General features: G+C 45.7%; 1 protein-coding gene across 1 annotated transcript in view; it reads left to right on the top strand.

Moving 5' to 3' along the window:
• Nucleotides 1-4,328: 4,328 nt before the first annotated feature.
• Nucleotides 4,329-15,780, top strand: part of TENM4 (teneurin transmembrane protein 4) — a 472,851-nt gene continuing 461,399 nt past the window's right edge. Inside the window, exon 1 of the mRNA XM_044450236.1 lies at nt 4,329-4,440. The gene's annotated coding sequence lies outside the window, so the exon portion shown is untranslated. The remainder of the gene's footprint in view (nt 4,441-15,780) is intronic.

The following is a 15,780-nucleotide window of genomic DNA, read 5'->3' as shown; positions in this document are numbered from 1 at the left end:
GTTAAAACCAGCACTCCGGCAAATCGCTATATAGAAAGTGGCAGTTGTGTGAAAGGCTATATGAAAAATTGATTTGAGTTCCTATTTTATATGGGTTCAACCCACAATGCACACCTTGTGGACCAAACAAACCCTCGGATACAAGACACAGCCGAAGTCTGCGTGTTGCCACACGGGCAAGGCAATGTACGGTTCTTGAACACGTTTAGCAGCATACTTTTGAAAAACGTGTACAACTAGGCTTGAACAGTGGAAGAAGAATGCATACATTTCAAAGCTGTGCACAACTGATGCATACCCATGGGAAAATATTCATGAAAATGCACGTGGCTGTTTGTAAGCCGCCCCGAGCCTTCGGCGAATGGGGCGTCCTAGAAATTTTCTAAATAAATAAATGTAGAATGGAAAACAAGGCATGCTGTCTCTTACAGACTTGAGTTGGAATGAGCTTTGGGAAGGAATGTGGAGAGCTTTCGTGGGTGCGGCTGGAGGCCACTTGGTGCCTGAAATCCAGAAGTGGGGGGGGGGGCTGCATGTCCACCATGGTTTAATGGGATTTCTTGCTCCATGCTTCCACCGAAGACTGGAATAGTATTGATTGTTTCCCTTTCCCCATTATATCTTTGGAGCGACCCCCTGATGTAAGTCAGCTGAAAGGCAGTGGTTAAGTGGGGGATTCAAACTCCCAGACCAGCACTCTAACCATTGTACCACACTGTCTCCTAAGGCTGTCATTCTCATTCTTGGCTTATGTCTCTGCCTGAGTGCTTCTGGGAAGGGTTGGTGCCCGGTGAGCTTCCTCTGTCCGTGGAACCCACCAGATCTACCTGGCAGCGGTATTGGGTGGATGCCACACCTGAAGTCGGAGGACCCGTTTCCATGTTTCGCAATGCCCCAGAGTGGCGTTGTATGGAGGCATCCGGGGACTGGCTGGCAGCGAGGGTCACCTGAAAGGGTCTCCTGCCTGGGTGCCAGCAAAGGAGAAAGGGGGCACCATGGCAGTAGCAGTGTAGGGCCTTAGCAGCTGCCCAGACATGCCAGGTGGTGGGGCTGACCCTGTCCTGGGCGAGGAACTAGTGTGTTGACCCAGCCAGGTACTTCAAATGGAACCTTCAACAGACCAAGGAAAAGATGGCGTGGGGCAGCAGGAGGCAGAACGAATCCAGAAAACTTGCCATGGCAAAACAAGTCCTGTGCCACTGCTGAAGGCGAGGAAGCGGAGCACTGAAAGCTGCAGGGACCTCAGGTTCAATGTGGCAGCCCCCATGGTTGGACTGCAGGCTTCATCAAACACCCTCCGAGTGCCTAGCTAATCAAATGAGGGAAAACCCCACCTAGGAAGCAAAGGGTGCTACACAACCAGAGCAGAGAGGCCTGTTAAAATGTCTCATTTAAGGTAGAGTCAGCAGAGGCAATTCAGAGAAGAAATCGGTTCTCTCTGGCCGGTTTCTTGTCGTATCACTTGCGTTCCTTCCCAAAATAACTTGGTTTTGATGCCTACAAATTCTATGCAACCTAGTTTCAGTCTTTCGAAAGTGTGCAATTCAGGAGGGGGCTCCAGGCAGGGTTTGCATCCCAGGCAGAGGTGTCTGCCAGCCCAGTTGGACCTGAAGCAGATGTGTGTGTCAGAACCGAGTAGAAATGCGATCCCAAAGCACCCACCATCGGGCGGGGGGAGGGGGAGAAGACAGCAGCCTTGTTTGCATGCCATAAGAAGCTATGATGATGTCTTCCCTTGCTGGTCTTTCATCTTGTCTGGATCCAGACATGTCATTTCTTCATGGAAACCATGGAGAGAACCAATGATCTGCTCTAAGGTTTCCATGCTTTCCTGCAGCTTCTCTGGTTGTCTGGATCTAGAACCTCCATTTTACCATTGTGAATATGGAGAAACCATAGAACCCTGTGGAAAGAGTGGCTGTGGAAGGGGCTGCTCAGCCATCCATTCTCTACTACCCTCAGCTGCCTAGCGACACACGCATCATCACCTGCTTCGTTCCTATTGGCCAAGCGATGTGCCTGTCTCCATGTTTACTTTCAGAAAGAAGGAGAAAGTGGATAAATGCACAAAGGGAGGAGAGGGAAATTGTAGCAAAAATGTTTATTATGATTGAATAAAAAATATCTGGGGAGCTAGAGTGGCAGGAAAACATTGCAGAGTTGCAGATACATGTTGGAGGGGCAAGAGGGAGAGCCCGCCTCCAAGCCTCAGTGGACAAATCAGGGTGAGGCTGCTGTGGACCAATAGTTAGTGCAAGGGAAGCAGTTGCACTCGTGGGGGATGCTGGGATGCATGGTGAGAGTGGAAGGATGGGGCAAGGAGCACAGAATCAGGGTTGCCATGGGAACTGTGCATTGGTTTGACCAGTGCATTCCGGCAAAAATCTGCATGGCTTGTTTGCCATAGTGTGGAAGCCCTACCAGTCATGAGTGGTGTAGTGGAGCCAAGACACCCAGAGATGCAGCTCTGGGTCATTTCTTTAGCAGGGTTGCCGACTTCATTGGCTACTGTCCACAGAATCCCCTTTTCCCTTGGAGCATAACTGCAGTTCCCATTGCCGCTGAGGAGAAATCTCTTTCCTCAGCAGCAGCACCCAGATATTCCATGTTGCAGTGCAAAGTCTTTTGAGTAGCTTGGTCTTGACTCTGCAATCCATACCCATAACTCCCCCCCCCACAAAAAAACAAAAACAAAACAGACTCTTGATCAAATTGGTTTGTTGCCAAGGATCAACACAACGATCTGAATTTGTAGACTCTTCTTGGACACCCTCGTGGTTGAGGAGACCTTCAAAATGTACTGCTGTAGTGGGAGGTACCATGCTCAGGAAGAATTGCAAACTCCAAGTTCAGGGCTTCATGGGGCCTCATGGACAGGGGTTGGTCTTTCCAGAGCTCCTGGGCAGGATAAGACTACAGCTGAGGTAATGCATTAAATGCAACAGTTGCCAGGCATCTTTTTCTTGTGGGAAAGAACAGGATAGCGGAGGAGGTCGGGTGCTGGCAGCCTGATTCAAGACCCAACCCAAGTATACACCATGTTGCATTCTTAGCAGCACCAGCAAAAACGGAATATATCCCGTCCGTTCTTGTGGACTAATTCTAATATCATATTGTGGAAGAGAACAACACGGGTCTTTCAGTCCATAGGATGGGGAACCAGGGGCCCATAAGCCGGGGCAGTTCCCAAAGCAACCTTATCCAGTTTCCACTGGAACTACCTATTTTTAAGCAAAAGGTAGTAATGGGCATTTTACCTAAGGGTGCAATTACAAGAAACATGTCGTGTTTTCCCTTCTATAACATTTAGTCTGTTTTCCTTCTCTGCTTGCTGCCAGCCACTCCCCTGACTGAGTGATGAAAGGGAACAAGTAGGGTAACAAAAACGGGCTTTTTGTACCTTGGTTCATAATACATGAAAACAGAACCAAATCACCCCCATTTGGTTCGATATTTCACTTCTCGTGAAATGAATGCAAACCCCCTATACATTAATCAGCTAAAACTTGCTTGTCTTTTTCCTGCTTAATGAAGGGAGTATTCTTAATGAAGGGAGTATCCCTTCTAGGCAATCCCAACCCTCCTTCTGCATAAATGCACATGTTGTTCATAATCCATGGAAATCCCGTTTTGAACTAATCCACCGATCTCAAAAGCATCCACTTCTTCCTTTCATCCATTTCTACTTTCTTTACCTTGTCCACATTAAGGACAACTAATGGAACACTGTTGACCAAATAGCACTGACCTCTGAATACCTTCCTTTGCTGGCTGTAGTTCAATAACAGTTTTCAGATATTCACTCTGAGAAGCAATAAAGTATAATTAAGCCTGTTTTAGCAAGACAGGGACAGCGCCTTGAATTCTCGAGAGAACCTACTGCTGAGGACCTCCTGGGGTATACAGAGAAAATGTGTGGCTTTACTCTAAGGCAAGACTGCTCCTTCAGACAACTGAAGCCCTTTGGCTGAGTTTCAACCAGCTGCTTCTGCTGGTTTCTTTCACTCTGTTTTGCTTTGCTTGAAACAAAAAATGAAGGTCAAAATCTCTAGAATGTGCTGATCTCCAAGCATTTCACTTTGGAATAATGACGAGGAGGAGGCAGCATCTTGACTCTAATAACTGGAAAGTCTTTCTTCTCTGTGGTAGGAAGAAAGTCTTGCCGTGAAATGGCCTTCATCCAACCTTTTCTCCACCTAATTTTTATTATAATTATTGTTAAATTAATTTTGTATGTGTTTCTCTAATTTGGGAAAGGTCGGCCAAGGAATTGGTCGCCCCTTCTGATGGCCTCATTCACACAGCATGATTTTCTGTTTCTTTTCTTTTTCAGAATGGTTTTCTGCACTGTTCATAAAAGTGGAAGATCAGATAACCCCAAGCAGGGATCTGCAGAACCTACAGTCATTTCTATTTCTGAGTCCGCTGTAATGGAGCCAGGTTAGCAACCCCTGTATTTCAAATTGAATTGGTATTGCCTGGACGCTAGCTTTGCTTCTGTTGTGGGAAATTTGGATTCGAAGGTAACATCTGGAGGTTCTATTTTTGTTTCAGATTTGAACAGTGGGGTGGTACTGCTTGGGATCCATTTGCAATAAAAACTGGAAAGGCTGAATTTCCAAACAGAGGTCCATAAATCCACTTGCCAGCCAGCTGGTGGCAACTCTTTCTTTTAATATGATAAATGCCTTCTTCAGATCAGAGTAAAACATGAATGAAGGTGTCTACTACCCTAAAACTAGTTAGACTAAGCAACGAGACCTTAAAAGGTTTGGGTTCTGAGGACTTGTAGACACCAGGTGAGATTGATTGCTCCTCTAGTCCAGCAGTGATTACCTCCAAATTACTCCCCCCCCCAAAAAAAAAATGGAATTTGCCCTTTTGTTAGGCTGTGGCTGCAGGAATCCTGAGCTAAAGAAAGGAAATTCCCAATCTGCTTATGAGTAGGGATGGGCAAAACAGTCTGTTTCCATTCCACATCATCTTCACACTCTCCTCTATCCAATTTCAACACCAGTCTTTAAAATAATCAAAACTCCTGCATATTTGCTTTTATTTTCATGCAAACTTTTATTTCATTTTTTATTTTTCTGGCATGATGATTTTTATGCAACTTTCCCTAGTGTGTTGCTGTACACATTTCTGAATCCAGTGTTTGAGTATCACAAAATTTCAAAGAGTATGCAGTCTGAAATATAACTGCAGCCCAATCCAAACAGTAGTTTGGGAAATATGAATTAGGTCGGTTGGCTTAAAAATGCAGGCTAGACTAAAAAGCCTCCCATCCTGTCTTTGGGTAGGGTTGTTGAAGTCCAGTACACTGACCAAAAAAATCAATGACTTTACTGATGTTTGGTAATTAAACCTTTGTGCAAAACTCTAATACTGAATGGGAACTTTTGAGAAATTAGTCCCATTTTTATCAAGATTGACCCAGTTCACTCAGTCAGGAAATATCTGTGGTTGAACTCTATGCATGCCCAAGCTTGCAGCGTGATTCACAGGCCAAAAAAAAGCTGTTTGACACAATGCATACATTTGAAAAATGTGCACAAATACATTTCAGTCAATGGGAGAAAAAAAGCACACATTTCAAGTCATGACCAACTGATCTTGGAAAATGCACATGAGTTTTCCTGCCAAAAGGAAAAAAGCAAAGCTTGCAATCGGCCATGAACTCATGCCAGAACAAGCTTTGAGAACAAACCTGGAGAACTTTGGTGAGCCTGTGTTTGACTGATTCACACATCACTGCTACTGAGCTAAAGTTCACCCGCTCGGCAAATGATTCGTTCTGAACAATCAATTTCCATCTGAGCCTCGGCGAGAATTTTCATGCAAATGGGTTGGAACAGCCTGATGAGCAAGCATGTGTGAAGGTGACACAGATGGGGGAAACACAGTCTGGAGTGTCCACCCTAATGTCACAACCTGGACACAACCAAGAACACACCACAATCTGCTTCATGCCCTGTTCCTATCTCCCTGCAGCTCCTGGCCAGCTGCTGTTGGAAGGCAGCATTCTGGGTGAGATGGACTTTTGGCCTGAATCAGCAAAGCAGATTTGGTGTCCTTATGATATGCTTTGATACATGGGCTCTGGCACGTGGAGGAAAATCCACATATTGGAGCAGCGGCATCCAGATGTCGAGATCTGGATTTTACATGGTCCAGAAACTGTTGCCGTAAATACTCCTTTGCGTTGTTGATGTTGTTAGTAAAACAGGGTAATGGTAATCATTATTTACCTGTTCCTTGTCTTTCTGGCAGTATCGTGCCGCGTAGCCTTGTATGGGCAATTAGAATTAATGCGAGCAGCACTTATAAGCTGAATGCCTAGTTTATTTCCAAATGGGAAGGTCAACATCATTATCCTTGGTGGATTCAATTACTAAATCCTGTAGAATCGTAGCACTTACTTTCTGCTTGTTAATCGCATGTAGCTCTGCGTACAATTGTGAGTGTGTGTGTTTTACAAACATAACTGAAGTGAGAGAAAGCTTTTTTCTTCATCACATTATTAACGGTACTCATTCCTTGCCTGTGTGAATTGGTCTTCACTTGCCTCATTTGTTGGTTTATTTTAACATGAAGTGTCTTTTGTATTTAGAATGTGTGTCTGTGCAGAACAAGTTCTTTTCAAAATGCACCCAGTAAAAGAAATGGGGGAAGGATCTGCGTGCTACGAATCCACTGGATGCATCGAAGCCCCCCAAGATCAGTAACAGGAATGCTCTCTTAATTAAATGAGGGCACTCCAAAAAATACTGGAGCTTTTCCCTTTCCTATCGCTCCTGCTCAGAGTTCTAGCCAGCCTGGATAAGCACCTTTGTCCGCTCTCTGGGGCTGGCAGGGAGCATATTTCTCCTGCTTCCGAAAAGCTTCCTTCACTGTGCTATTTAGTGCTTGAGACAGGAAAAGGAGTTAAGGCGCAAAGCCACTGTATTAACTGCTAGTTCCACAAAGCCCCACAGTTTAGACCCCCACATTTTTGCCCTCTGTGGGACGAAGGGAGAGCATTCTTAACATCCAGCACAGTCCTGATAGGGTGGGAATGGGTGTTTCCTGCTCTACTGCTCAGAAAACAACACCAGCAGAGAAAAGCAATCCTGCTGCAGAATTGAATTCGAAGGAACTCAGAAGTTCCCCAGGCAATAAAATGAATCGATCTACTTCTTCTTATCTCAATATGCCATGGATCCAGGAAGCTCACAGGGCCATGGAGGGTGGAAGGAATAATTATTTTATTGTGCTAATGTTTTATTGTAATTAGTGATTCCTGTTTTTATATTGTATTTTTGGTTTTATTGTTGTAACTCACCCAGGGAGCCATGTGGCTAATGGGTTGGGTTAAAAATCCATAATAATAATAATAATAATATATTTATATCCATCTGGCTATGAAAGGAGTCCTTTAAGTGTGCAGAAGCTACCATCTTAATTCTAAGTGGACACATTTTTATTTATTTTATTTTATTTTAATTTGAGTTATATCCCCCCTTTTTTTTAAGAACTCAAAGCGGCTTACATCATTCTCCTGCTGCTCTCAATCTTATCCCCACAACAACCCTGTGAGGTAGGTTGGGCTGAGAGCCCATGGCAGGTGCAAATGCTTCCAAATTTACAGTCCCTCCACAGGACTCACTGTGGGAAGGAATTATCATCATGGTTAGATGAATCCTTCATGTTCAGGACCATTATGCCTCGGAATACCAATTCCCGGCAGCCATCAGCAGTTCAACCTGCTTGCCCCTTTCTTGACAGCCTCTGTCTGACAGAAAGCCAATGTGGTACAGTGGTTAGAGCACTGGACTGGGACTCAGGTTCTAGTTGTCACTCAGCCGTGAAGCTCACTGGGTGATTTGACCCAGTCACTGACTCTCAACTTAACCTACCTCACAGGATTGTTGTTGTGAGGATAAATGAAGTGGAGTAGGATTATGTAAGCTACCTTAGGTTCCTAGCAGGAAAAAAGTGGGAAAGAAATATAATAAATAAATACAAACATCTGACTATGAAAAAAACGAAACAACGGAGTCCATGGACCTTTGCTCTGATAACAGCAGGACTCTTTCCGTTCTTCAGACAAGTGGTAGAAAGAGGAGAGGGGTGCTTTGCAGCTTCTGCTGATTACCCTTGGCCAGAATTCATCCCAAGAAAGTGATGCAGCCGCCAGCTTTGCAAATGAAGCTTGTGGGGAGAACCAAGCCAGTACTCTTAGTGCACAAGAAGTCAAGCACTGTAGTTCCTGAGCTTTATTCAAACATAAAAGCATAAAGTCCAGCGCATTACCCAGATTTCCAGCATTCAAGGCAGTCTAAACTAGTGTTGTGATGAAGCTTCCCGGAATCTGCCCCTCTGGCATCCACAAACCGCCTCCCACCTTCAGCCTGGCATTCGTAAACGAGCCAAGCTGAGAGGAAGTCTGTGCATGCTCATGGAACAAAGAAGGTACATGAATGGCAACCTCCTTCCGTGTCATGTACCAGACAAACCAAGGCTGCTACATGTGCCACAGAAGAGACACAGACACGGTACCATGTGTCTGTTGGAGAGATGCTCTTTCTTCCATCTTGAAATCTCACAAAATTGTGGCTTATCCCCATGTTGCCAATGAGCTAAATGAACGAGACCTACATTATTCCTAAACTTTCATAGAGTGCCTCTCTGCTTCCCCCCCTCACCCCACAGATTTGCATCAACTTCAAAGTGAAACTTTTATCTCTCTCTAGATAGGCTTATGTGTGACTGCTGTCACTTTTATTTTATAACAAAAATGTAGTGACACATCCACTAGTCCCAGGGTTTCACTCTTGGGACTTTCATGACATCTCCCAAACCCACAAGCAATGCCTTTATGCAAAATCAAATCCATCACTTCCCTTTTTGATCTTCAGTTTCCCCCAATGGGTTTGGACACACAAAGGACATGTGAAAATGATGCAGAAGAATATTTCTGAAGGTAAAGAAGATAAACTGATGAGGATATCTTGGGAATGGAAGTTTGTCATAACTCTGAAGTTCAACCTCCCTGGGCGACTTTTCACCCAATCCATTGCCAGTTCCCTTTATCTCATACATCTGTGATTTTCAAAAGGTTTCTGCCTTCAGAGAACCGTTATACCAAAAAAAAAAATCTCTCTTTGCAGGGGAATTCATTAGCATTTGTCATGGTACCAGTTCCTACTGCAGAGGATTCTGGGTCTAAGTTCATCTTGGGGCATAGCAGTCGTCTTAATGTGAACTATGAGTATATCCTGGATTGGACTGAACACTTCTCTCCAGCAAGTTTATTTATTTATAACAATCATTATATCTTGCCTTTTACCCTGCAAAGAACCTAAGGTGACTTAGATCATTCCTCCTCTCCATTTTAGCCAGCTTACAAAATTAAGCACTCCATTTTGTTCTCACAACAACAACCCTGCGAGGTAGGCTAGCCTGAGAGTGAATGACAAGCCCAAAGCCACGCCGTGAATTTCATGGCCAAGTGGAGATTAGACTCCAGATCTTTTGGGTCCCCAGTCCAGTCCACTACACTTTCTCGCTAATCAGAGTGCCAGATATGGATAGAGGACAAGGCCATCAGTGGCTACTTGTCAATTTTAATTGTGTGAAATTGAAGTGCTACCTCTTAGTAGAAAGGTGGGGTACAAGTAAAATCAAATAAATAGTCCTATGCTATCAGCAGCACAAGTGGCAACAGAACTGCGTGTACGAGTTCCTGGGGAACATGGGTGGTCGTCATCCTGGACTTGACAGACCTTTACCCTGATCTAGCAGGGCCCTGCTTCTGTTCGCATGCAGGTGGCAATAAATTCGATCCAGATAGAGGATGTCTGGTAGCAGGTGCTGGAAAAGCTCCCCATCAGAGCCTTGGAGAGATGCTGCCAATCAGATGGAGCTTTTTCCCAGCACCTGCTACACCGGGCAAGTACGCAGAAAGGTCTGACAGAGCTGTCAGATACGCAGCTGTCTCTTACAGCAGCCATCCTGTGCATATAAGAAACAGAGTGAGCTTTACTTTGTAATAGATCTGTTGAGACGACATGAATTCCATTTTCCCCGAATATCAGAGTTTGCAGAGGTGGGACCAAGGGTTGCAGGGCAATTAATAAGCAGGGTTTGGAGGAGTTTTGCTCAGTCCCCCCACTTTAGGGTTCTCTGGAATAATTCTAGATCGAGTGGGTGTTGGGGCTTGAAGGCCAGGGAGTTGTATGCAAGCAAAGCCAAGCCTACCCACGCTACTCTAGTCCTGATCACCATGCATGGACGTGAAAACCAGGCAGCGAAGAAAATGAATGCATTTGAAACATGGGGCTGCAGGAGAGCTTTGTGAATACCCAGGAAGAGCAGAAAGATGGACAAGGTGGTCCTAGATCAAATCAAGCCAGAACATTCCCTGGGACCCAGAATGATGAGACGGAGGCTTCATGCATATAATGCAGAAGTAAGCCTGCAGAAGTAAGCCTGCATATAACGCATATAATGCACATAATGCAGAGAGGGAAAGCTGAAAGCGGAAGAGGACAGAAACTATGAGAAGGCTTGGGTCCACGAAGAAGCCACAGACTTGAGTTTACAAGTGTTCAGCAGGGCTGTAAAGGATGGGACAATTAGGAGAGCTCTAATTCATGGGGCTACCGTAAGTCGGAGACAACTTGACAGCACGTAAAAACAGCAACTTCCTCGTCCTGAGATGAATTCTGAAAGAAAGCAAGATTGTTGTGCTCCAAATCTTAGGAAATGTTTCATCCTTTCCAGTGGAACAGCCTATGTAGCTTTGATATTTCAGAGGCCTGCAGATCTAATATTCTGGAAAGCTGTGTTTTACACCTTCGTTTTTCTGCTTCCACCTGAGACTGAATTAGCTCTTACAGTAGCTATGCTACAGAATGAGGCCTCAGAAGAATCGAACCATTCTTGCAGCTCCAATATATGAAAAGCAGCCGGGAAGCTTGCACCCTTCTTGCTCCCAGCCCTGGACTTCTAAAATATTCAGAATGCGGAAGCTTCTTCAAGGCAAGCTAACTGTGCTTAGAGAAAATGTTGAAACTGTTAATATTTTGGCCAGTTTCCATAACAAGTAGACTGTTGGATGAATTGTTTTACTGGATGAGGCAACATGGCTCATGATGCGTTGGTCCTAGAACATGTCTCTGGGCCACAACAAACATAACTTTGGCAGAGCAGTCCTTGAGATTTAAGTGTGTGCCTTTGTAACGTGAGTTCAGTTCTTTAGACCATTCTTAATGTAACAGTGTGATTCTGTGGTGATCCTCAGTTGTCCATTTTCCATAGTTGAGTGTCCATGTGATAGAGGCATAGGCTTTTAAAAAATGTTGGTTTGTGATGTTCTCTGAACCCAGTCATGGTATTTCACCATGATTAGTTTGGTCTTGAGAAACCATGCTAAGAAACAATGGCTTGTTCTATGGTTGTTCTGGACCACCATGGCTTGTTGTGTTGTCTGAACCCTGGATCGTGGTTTCTGTGGTTCGGCTATACAACTACCACAGAGTCCTCTGGAAAGAGTGGCAACTGCAGGAGTCACTCTAGGCATCCAACCTTGATGTGTGGGCCAGTGAGGAAGAGACAGGTGACATAAACAGGGAATGATGCGCCTTGAGATTGAAGATTGAATGCACCTTGGGATTTCAGGCACTGTGACTGATAGGATATATGCCAGCAGTGGGAGGACTGAGCAGGGTGAATGGAAACCACAAAGAAGTAGAAAACACCTGATTGTCTGTCCGGTAGGTCATGGTAAAAAGCATGTGAACCATGTGAGTTTGTAGTGTTGTGTGAACACCGCCATGCTGTCGGGGCTGGCCACTTGGGGATGATTCAGCCAAGGGCCTCCAGGGGAGCCATTCCAGCCATTCTTTCTCATAGGGAATTGGTGGCAGCCTCTCTGTGCAATTACTCTTCCTGCCCGCTTATTTCTGTGTACGACTCTGGCTCCATCCTGTCCCTGACTCCCTTCATCAGCCTAATTTGATCTCCCTCTGCTCCCATCCCCTGTTACCTCCTCTCTACCTTGCATGCTTGGAAAGTTTTCTCAGAACCAACCTTCAGCTGTTTTTCAGCTATGGTAGAAATCCATCCTGTCTCTAATTAGGGAGCTCAGCTTGTCTCCTTCGCTTGAACACTCCCTGTCTGCTCCGTACCTTGGTCATCCGTGCAACCTCGGGCTGTACCAAAGGGGAAATACAAGAAATGAAAACTATTACTGCCGTCCTTTCACTGGATATTTTAAATGACATTTGTGCAGGTTTTTACCAATCTTTTCACATTTCCTGCCTGCCTCCTTGCAAATAGCGGCATTTCCAAAACAGCTGCGTGCTGAGCTCACATGAATATTATTCACTGAGAAATGATTCCTAGAGCCAAGAGGTTTTCCTTCTTAAGGTTCCAAGAACTCAGAACATGTGTGGTTCACTTTCTGTGCAGGAAAATGAATGTGTTTTCTGTTGCTGTTATTTTGGGTCTCTTGCTTGTTTATTACATGAGCTCCATTCAACACTCCGCTGTTGCGCAAGCCAATGGTAGCTCATCTTCAGGAATGAAACCTCGCACTTCAGAAATATAATATTTCCTCTTCATTTCTCTGTGGCCTGTGGCATTCTTCCAACAAGCATCCACCCCGTTAAATGGGTCAAGTAAACGGAGGGCTGTTATTCTGCTTTCTGTTGATAGCGGGAGCAAGGGACTTTCAGAATAGTTCTATTTTGGGCTACAAAGCTTGCCTTGCATGGAAGGAGTGGGAATAGCCATGGATGCCTGAAGGGAAAGGAGAAGCAGGAAGTGTAAGTAACTCCTACTTCCTGTTCATGGCCTTCTTCATTGCATCAGGCACAGGATTTTTGCATCTCCTCCCATAACAGGCCACGCCTTCATTTTAAGCTTGCACTTCTCACTGGGAGTACAGGAGGGATATGACTGTCACCCTTTGGGAGAGATGATGCTGAGGATGACGACATTGTATTTTTATCCCACCTTTCTTCCTCTTGCAAGGAATCCAAGGCAGCCTCTGCAAATCCATTTTATCCTCAAAACAACTACCTTGTGAGGTAGGTTAGGCAGAGAGGCAGTGGCTGCCCCAAAGTCACCCAGTGGTGTTCAGGGCTGAGTGGGGACTAGAACCTAGATTCCCCTCAGTCCCCAGACCAACACTTTCACTGCCACACCACACTTCTGCCATATGAGGCGAGACTGAGGGAACTGGGTCTCTTCAGCCTGGAGAAGAGGAGACTCAGAGGGGATCTGTTGGCGACATACAGGTGTGTGAGGGGGTGTCACACGGAGGTGGGGAGAGACCTGTTCTCCCCTGCAGAGGAAGGCAGGACGCGCTCGAACGGAGCCAAGCTCAGGGAGCCCAGGTTCCATTTGGATGCCAGGAAGCACTTCCTGACAGTCAGGACCTCGAGGGTGTGGAATGGGCTTCCACGGGAGGTGGTTGAGGCCCCATCGGTGCGGGTGTTCAAGGAAAGGCTGGACATGCACATGGTAGGTGTGTCTTGAGCAGAGCCGGCTGGAGCCAGGGGATCAGACTAAATGGCTCAGGATACCCCTTCTGACTCACACTGTTTCTCTGTTTTTATATATATTTGTACACATATGAACTGGGCTGAAAAACCTGTCACTCACCAACTCCCATCAGCCTGAATAGCTGGTAGAAGTTGCAGTCCAACAAGATTGAAGGGCTACTAATGTATGTCACGTCTTAGATATCTGCTCCGCAGCCTGAGGTATCCCACAGGGTTGTTGTTGTGAGGATAAAATGGAGAGGAGGACACCTCAGTAAGCTGCCTTGGGTTCCTTGCAAGAGGCTAGAAATACGGTGGCAATGATGGATGTGTGAGGCATCTGCTGGATGGGGGGAATCCATCGTCTTCCCTGGGCTTGGCTCCCCAGATCAGCCCCTTCCTTGTGGCCGCGAGTCCAGCGTCTCAGCAAATACACTGAGTGTTTGCACGGGTGTCTGCCAGGAAACAAGCCCACACAGATGCTGTGCAAGCAGCATCCTTCTTCTGCACACACGACGTGCAGCTTTTGTTTGTGCTGCACATGCCGTGGAAGAAGGCTGCCCATTGCACAACCGGGGTCGTGCGAGCATGCACAGACCTCTCCCAGCTCTGCTTGCTCCCTAAGCAAGGACTGAGCACAGGAAGAAGCCCAACAGATGGAAGAGGGATGGATCCAAGGAGGATCATTACAACCCTAGCAATAATTCCCAGCCACTCTTCAAGAAGCAAAACTATCAGGTACTTTAAAAAGGGACTGCGGATGGGACAAATGTGACTCGGACACACACAAATGCACACGTGGGCAATGTAATTAGCAAGGAAGCCATTGCAGAAAGAAAACGGGAAATCCCGCGCCCAGGCTTGCCTCCCCTTGCAAAACTGTGGACTCATCCCTTTAGCAAGCAAATAAATGATGCAGATGTGGATGATGGGGTGTGTGTGCGGGGGGGGGGAGGTGGAGAATCAATGCTGCTGCATAGCAAGAGGCAATGTTCTAATTTATTTTGACATGTATAGTTCTGCCTTTAATTATTTATGGCAGTGCTATGGAAGATTGTTTGTGGAAGTCTTCAGTATACTGCAATGGGGACGGTTCCACATGCACAGAAGACTGGAGGCAGCTGTGAGGGAAGAGGATTCCCCTTTTGCAAAATAATTGCTATGCGGTTGAGGAATGTCCTGTTGCTGCCAGAGAACCGGAAGTGCCATTCTTTGCACTGCTGTTCTGTTCAACTTTGACATGCTGGAAATGCCCACAAGATCATGGAATCACAGAGTTGGAAGGGGCCCATAAGGCCATCAGGCCCAGCCCCCTGCTCAGTGCAGGACTCCAAGGTCAAGCACCCCGAGCAGAGGGCTGTTCACCTGCCTCTTGAAGGGCTACAAGTGGGGGAGAGCCCACAACCGCCTGAAGTCATTGGCCCCACCATCATATTGCTCAAATTTGTCTGGATGTTTTCCAGACTTTCTGCAGTTTCTGAATTATTCCATGTTCTGTCTTCTGGAAAGATCCAGAAGGGATCCTGCCCCCCTTTCCAGGACTTGAAGAGTGCTATCATATCCACCCTCCTTTCCCAAGGCTAAACATCCACAATTCTTTATATCCGTCCTCACAGGGCTTTGTTTTCAGTCCCCTGATCATCTTGGTTGCCCTCCTCTGAACCTTTTCCACGATGTCCGCACCTGTCTTAAACTATGCCCAGAACCGGATGCCATATTCAAGATGAGGCCTAGCTAGTGCAGGATAAAGGAGCATGAGTATTTCCCATAATTTGGAAGTGATATTAATATTAATACAGCCCAAAATAGCTTTGCCTAGCATTTGTCAACACCCCATTGTTGACACATAGTCAGTTTGTGATTTACTTTTTTTATTATTATTATTAGATCATTTCTATGCCGCCCCTTGCCGAAGCCTCAGGGCGGCTTACAACACAATAAAATACAATACCATACAAAAATAACAATATAAAATTAAAATTAACAATATAAAATAAATAAAAGATATAAAAGAAGTTAGAAAAGAAGTCGCCCTGGCCAGATAAGACGTCGCCCTGGCCAGATAAGAAGTCTCCCTGGCCAGATAATTACAATTCCAGGATCCTCCTCACTCGCTGAGTCAAGTCTTGTAACTATGCACTTAGTCTCTTTTTCGTAGGTGCAGAACTTGGAATTTTTCTCAGTTAAATGCCATCCCATTGCTTTCAGCCCAGTTTTGGATTCTGTATCCCTTGCAACTGTGATTCGCGTT

The sequence above is a fragment of the Varanus komodoensis genome, unplaced genomic scaffold (assembly GCF_004798865.1).
Source record: "Varanus komodoensis strain SLA01 unplaced genomic scaffold, ASM479886v1 scaffold63, whole genome shotgun sequence".
NCBI lineage: Eukaryota > Metazoa > Chordata > Lepidosauria > Squamata > Varanidae > Varanus > Varanus komodoensis.
The sequence above is the reverse complement of the archived record's forward strand: the minus strand, read 5'-3'. Positions and strand labels throughout refer to the sequence as shown.